A 6,336-nucleotide genomic window follows, 5' to 3' on the forward strand; every position below is an offset into this window, starting at 1 on the left:
GTTAATGTAATCATTGCCTTGGTCTCTATCTAGTTTTCTTTTAAAACTTTTAATCATGTATGCATCCTTTGTTATATAGTGTTCTTCTCACCTTATTACAATTTTCCACTCTGAGCCACTATAACTTTAATAATTAATAATTTATCTTTGCTACTTTGTTAATCTTTGTTACTAGGAATGTAACAACATTTCATGGCACAAAATTGTTGCGATATATAAAAAAAAAAACGGCGATAATAAATTCATAGGTGAACAAAATAAAATCAAGGTTTAAAAAGTTATTAGAATTAGAAGGGGCACAATAACTTGACCCTCCGGTCCTGTAGAGCTTAGAAGCTGTAGTGTTACAAGATGAAGGACAACAGGAATGCTTCGTTAACTCATAAGTTGGTTGTTTGTAGTGATGCCATCAAAAAAACAACCCGGCTTGAAACAGTGAACGAGCAAATACCGCGGTCAGTGTGTGCTTGTCTGGAAATAAGCCAATGTGTTTGTTGAGCAGCCATATTTCTGTGCACTAAAGCCTCTTCTAAGTAGAGGTTGAGACAGATCACTGTAAAAACAATGAAATGTACACTCTCAAGCAGAGGTGAAAGTAACACACGTGCCAAACTCATGGCCCGGGGGCCAAATTTGTCCCTTCGGAGCATCCTGTTCGGCCTGCAGGAGGAGGTAAAAATTACAGAGAAAACATGAATCATTGTGTAAATGAAAATCAACAATATTCACAGGTGCTCACAGTTTTCCCTGTGCTTCTATTGCACAATTGCAGTCATTTTTAATATTAAACAAACAATTCCTCAAATTATTACATAATATTTCCTTTAATTAAATAGAAATTAGTCACAAAATCTAAAAATTTAAGGTGAAGATCCTATTGGGACTGATATATATTACTTACTTATTGCTTGGATATTGTTGGTTTCTTACATATTTTGTATTTTATGGATACATAGAAGTGTAAACTAGGGCACAATGATGTTGAAATGACTCGTTTTCCTGCATAAAATAATAGTACTAGGGCACAATGATGTTGAAATGACTCGTTTTCCTGCATAAAATCTGTGGCTCATGAGATCAAACTGCTCCGTATTTGGCCACATGAGTCAAATGACACTCCTGAAGTAACAGATTACAAGTACAGTACTCACGTTATTGTAATTGAGTTGCTATTATGGGTATTTGGACTTTTTTGATTACATTCCTAAATTAGCAATTTTACTTGTACTTAAGTACATTTTAAAAGAAGTGAAGTAATAGTTACATTTCTACTCCCAACCATTACTGAGTAAATGATAATTTTTTTGTTTTAAAATGATCAATGGACAATTTGACCTCGATGTCAAAGCGTCTCTCGCCTGCGCGCACAAATGCGTGTAAGATCCCTTTAAATGTAGACATTTGGGAGATTTCAGCCAATCAGTGTTCTCATATTCTATTCTGTACATATTTACCTGTTCTTTCAGTCCTTTATACTCTATCTTTTTGCAATTTTATCCAGTTCCTTGGTGTTATTGGAACATTACGGCGGACCGTTGACATACGATGTGGCACTGACTATTTTAGAATCATGTCGACCTCCACAAGTCTGTGTTTACAGTGCTTTCTTTTTATTGCTAATTCAGATTCTAAATCAACTCTCACTCATCACTAGAAAAGCTGAGTGTTCTTTATGTATTCACTCCAAAAATTCCACCTAAAAAACATCATCAGCTCATGCCACAGTCGTTTCCAGTTCTCGGCACTAAAAACACGTATCCTCTGATATCTGTTGCTTAATGAGTCGAGCTTCATGTTCCTCTTGATGTCCACAAGTAAAAACAGCTGCAGGATTAATGGTGAATGAAGAGTCCAGGATGTGTTGGCTCTTTGAAACACTGGCCTGTAATTACACTCTCTGAATGGAAGATCTCATCATCAGATGAACCACATACAGTTATTCATAGTTATTATTAAAGACCTTCATTTTTTTTCAGATTTAGCAGTGCGTCGTGTGATGTAAGGCCTCTGACTTTTCATTTAAAAATTTACCAAATTCCATATCAGGGTTTACTCATACTGAATACGGTCACTTTACTCTTTTCCCGTTTAGTTTACGTTTCATCATCTTTCCCTGTTTAGATACTTTACTGGCTATTAAACTTCCAGAAATCATACCAAACATGCTGTTATTAATTCTAATTTTGTTTGATTCAGATGAGGTACAAAATTGGGATGGTTACACTGAAATAGCGCAAAGTTTATTAGCAAGAGCGACGTTTGCCACACCGCTAGCCCCTCAGGAAACAGGAAAAATCCCATGGACATGATGAGTAATATGGTCCTAAAACATTATTTAGGAATCTTTCAAATACCTCCAACTGGTGAATCACCATTTTTCGCACGCTGTGCGATTTAATGCTTCTGCCGTGATGTGTCACCTGGTAAACAGTTCAGCTAAACCTGTCTTTATACTACAGATTTAATGTTGCAGTTATAATAATCTGAACCCATTTGTTCATCACAACACATTAAAAACACACTTCAGATGTTGGATCAATTTGTAATCACATGATGTGATCACTATTCCATGTGTTAGAAAAAAGAAACAAATACTGTCAAAATCTGAGCATTAACAGTAAAGAAGAAAGGATTCAGTCGGCTTTTGTTGGTGTCGTTTTGTATATTGTTTGTTTTTGTTTTTATTATTTTGTGTTTGTCAGATTGTGCTTTGGAGTCATTTTGCTATTTGTTTGACTTTTTGATTATTTCTGTAGTCATCTTGTGTGTTTTTGAAGTAATTCTGTGTATTTTTTTGGCTGTTGTTTTGTGTATTTTTGTAGTTATGTTTTGGGAGTTATTCTGTGTATTCTTGTTGTCCTTTTGTGTGTTTTTGGAACCATTTTGTGCATTAACAATTGGGACTACACAAAATAAGACCAAGTGAATTTATTGAGGGAAACAGGTGCATTAGTTCAAAAATCATATGTTATCTAATGTATTTTATCAAGCGGATAGTGTTTTTAGTTATTTTTAAGTTGTGGTCTGCCTCAAAATCCTCTTAATGTTAAAACCAAAAAAAAGTGTCTCTGTTGCAAAGAAAGTCTGAAAGACATAAATCTCGATGATGTATATCAGAGGTAGGCAACTTTTATCATAGCGGGGCCGAAAACAATGTGTTTGTTTGATCAGAGGGTCACATGATCAACATTCATGTCAGCATTTAGAATAATGAGTGATCTGAACATACAGGAAAGAACAAATAGTTTTTATATTGTAATTTGGTGTGTTTTTCTGTACTGTGGGTTTTCAGAGTCATTTTTTGTGTTTTTCTCGTCTTTTTATGTACTTTTTTTGCAATTTTCCGTAATTTTGTATATTTTTCTGAGTAATTTTGTGTTTATTGTTGTCGTTTTTGTGCGTTTTTTTTGAGTATTTTTTGTGCTTTCATCTTGTCTTTTACTGTATTTTCCTGAAATGTTGTAATTCTTTGTGTTTTTTAATGTAATCTTGCTCTTGTTTTGTGTATTTTTCTGCCATTTTGTACATTTACTTTGGGGGCCGCATTAGACCGAGTTCCGGATTTGGCCCCTGGGCCGCCATAGTTGCCTATGTATGATGTATATAATAAATGTGTGTACCGTATTTAGTATCGTGGATCGATCATAAAACCACAGTGAAAAGGCATGAAGTGATGGAGGCCTCATTAGGGGGCGCTGCTGAGCCCACAGATTCTGCAGTGAAGCCTCAACGTAAGAAGAGTAATCTTCGATGTTAAACTGTGTTAAAGTGCAGTCGTATTTTTATATTTTAAAACAGAAACGTTTCTCACATGGACCATAAAGATTAGATGTGGCACTTTGTTTTTCTTTTTCCCCTTGTATCCAAATTCTCCTCCTGACCATCTGTGTCTCACATGTTGTGTTCAAAGGCAGTCCTGGGAATGCTTAACGTGTCTAAAACCCCACAGATTTCCCTCAGTGTGGAGCTCAGACGGTCCTGATAACTCTCACATGTCCATCAAACGGTGGCGGAGGACGGTTCAGCTAACCTGATTACAGAAACATTCAGCGTTTATCACTCCCGTGCATCGTCTGAGGGAACCCGAGACGTTTTTCTCACATCCCTCCACCTAATGGATTTCTGTTAACGCTGCACATAAACATTGTGCACTCATAAACACCGTGACCTTTAACCTCCGGACTCCAGCTCTTGTTTATCAGCACGTCAGAGGAAAAGCTGTCCCGTGATGCACATGGAACATAAACTGAACAATCGCAAGGGGACAGTTAATGATGGCAGAGGATTTCTACAAACCACAAATATCCAGAAGACCTAAAAGTGTAGAAAAGAAGCTGGTGGTCACATGTGTACGGTGTACAGTGTAGGACATCCTCAGGTCTCAGAGTGAAGTATCAGTATCAGGAAAAAACCTCTGTTTCAGCACAACTTCCATCACATGTAATATCCTCAGGCTTCCAAATAAAAGTCATCAGATTCTACTGCCTGTAAAACATGACATGGCGTTTTATTTTGAAGTATACATGACAAAGAACGTTGAAAAGCGATTCTTTTCTTTCATTTTCAAAAGTTAATATATATCAACCAGGGTTTGGGTCAATTACATTTTAAAATTACATGTATGTCTTCAATTATCCATGTTCAATTACAACTCAATAATGATTACGATCACCGCCATTTTTTTTCAATTACTGTTAAGATTACAATACTTATTTTTCCCTGAAAGTCAAATATAATTACAAGTTCAAATTCAATAATCAAAATGACTGCGCCTTATCAAACATAACCTTCCTCTTGTGTTAGCTTTCTGTTTCAATTACAACAGCAATACAAATATTATAACATCATAATTGTCATTAATTACCAATTATGCAATTACAATTATCATTGACCAAAACCCTGATATCAACGTATTTATTTGATTAATAAATACACAGTTAAATGAAACGTTGATATGTCTTAACTTTTAAAAATAAATAGAAAATAACAGCTTCTGACTTACTCTCGTATCCCAAACAGCATATATTAATGATGCCATGTATATTTTATTTGATGGAGGTTTTGCTGAGTCATGAGTTTGTTTGGTCTGACAAATGACAAAGGTTTTCCTGATACCTGATACCTCACTGTGAGACCTGAGGACGTCATCAGTTACAGCAGTGATTGTTAACTCGTAGCCATTTTTGATCAACTACGTACATCCTGTGGTGGAGTTTTGCAGTTTTTCCTTTGAAAAATAAAACTGTTGAAGCAGACGAGTTTTCTATTTATTGAAGCTTCAAGGCACAAATGTCACGGTTACATGATGTTTTTAGATTCGGAAGTAGTTGTTCCAAATTAAATCATTCGGAATTAAAGTGTTCTGCTTTGTGTTTACATGGAAATAGTAATTCCAGAATTGAGGTTTACATGGAAAACAGGTTTATTCCGCTTTAGTTAATTCCGCTTTAGGTCTGGGGGTTAGGAAGGCTCTGATTGGACAGTGGGAGAACGTGACGTATCACGTCTATCAGGAAAAACACGCAACCAACCTTTTATTGTCGGCTATAACACAGACATGAGAACTGTTTTCACCTTTATTTTGATTGTAGATTTGAAGCAGCAGCTCAACAATAACACACGGTTTCAGTTTGGACTGCGGAGCAGAAGGAGATATGAACTAATCACTGGTAAAAAAAAGAAAAGAAAAAGCTCAGTAAAACTCTAGAAAACAATCACCAGGAATACATATTTGCTCCCTGGTAGACAGTAGCTCTAACAACAGTGAAAATGATAAACTTGGTGATATTACAGCCTGTGAATGCAGTACGGGGGACGCATTTATTCCGCCTCTGGGTCCTAGTGCCAGCCGTCCACTGAAGCCTGTTCCGTTTACCGAGGATACGTGTGTGTTTAATAAGTCTGTGTGTGTCTGTGTGAAAGTCTGCAAGTTTATGCCTCCGTCCATCCACTCTTTTCATTATATCCACATCTTTTAAGGCTCTTATTAAATAGTGTCGGCTGTAGTCCGGGCTGCCTCCATCTTGGATTATGTCGTCATCGCCGCGAGTCGCGCAAACGCAAATGATGCAAATTAACTTAAAGCGGAATTAACCAAGTGAAGTGTTTACAAGAAAGAGGATTTATATAATTCAGAATTAAAAACAGAATAAACCAGCCACTTCATTTGGAATTAACTTTAATTCGTAATTAAATTAACGTTAGGAATTATATGTTTACATGGTCAGGTTAAAGAGGAATTCACTTTTATTCCGCTTAAAGGAGGAATTAAAGCTCCCATGTAAATGTGGCCAAAGTCACATCACAGGGGTCCCGGGGTCTGTCGGAGAGTGCAGA

Source organism: Gouania willdenowi, chromosome 21, assembly GCF_900634775.1.
Source record: "Gouania willdenowi chromosome 21, fGouWil2.1, whole genome shotgun sequence".
Taxonomy (NCBI): domain Eukaryota; kingdom Metazoa; phylum Chordata; class Actinopteri; order Blenniiformes; family Gobiesocidae; genus Gouania; species Gouania willdenowi.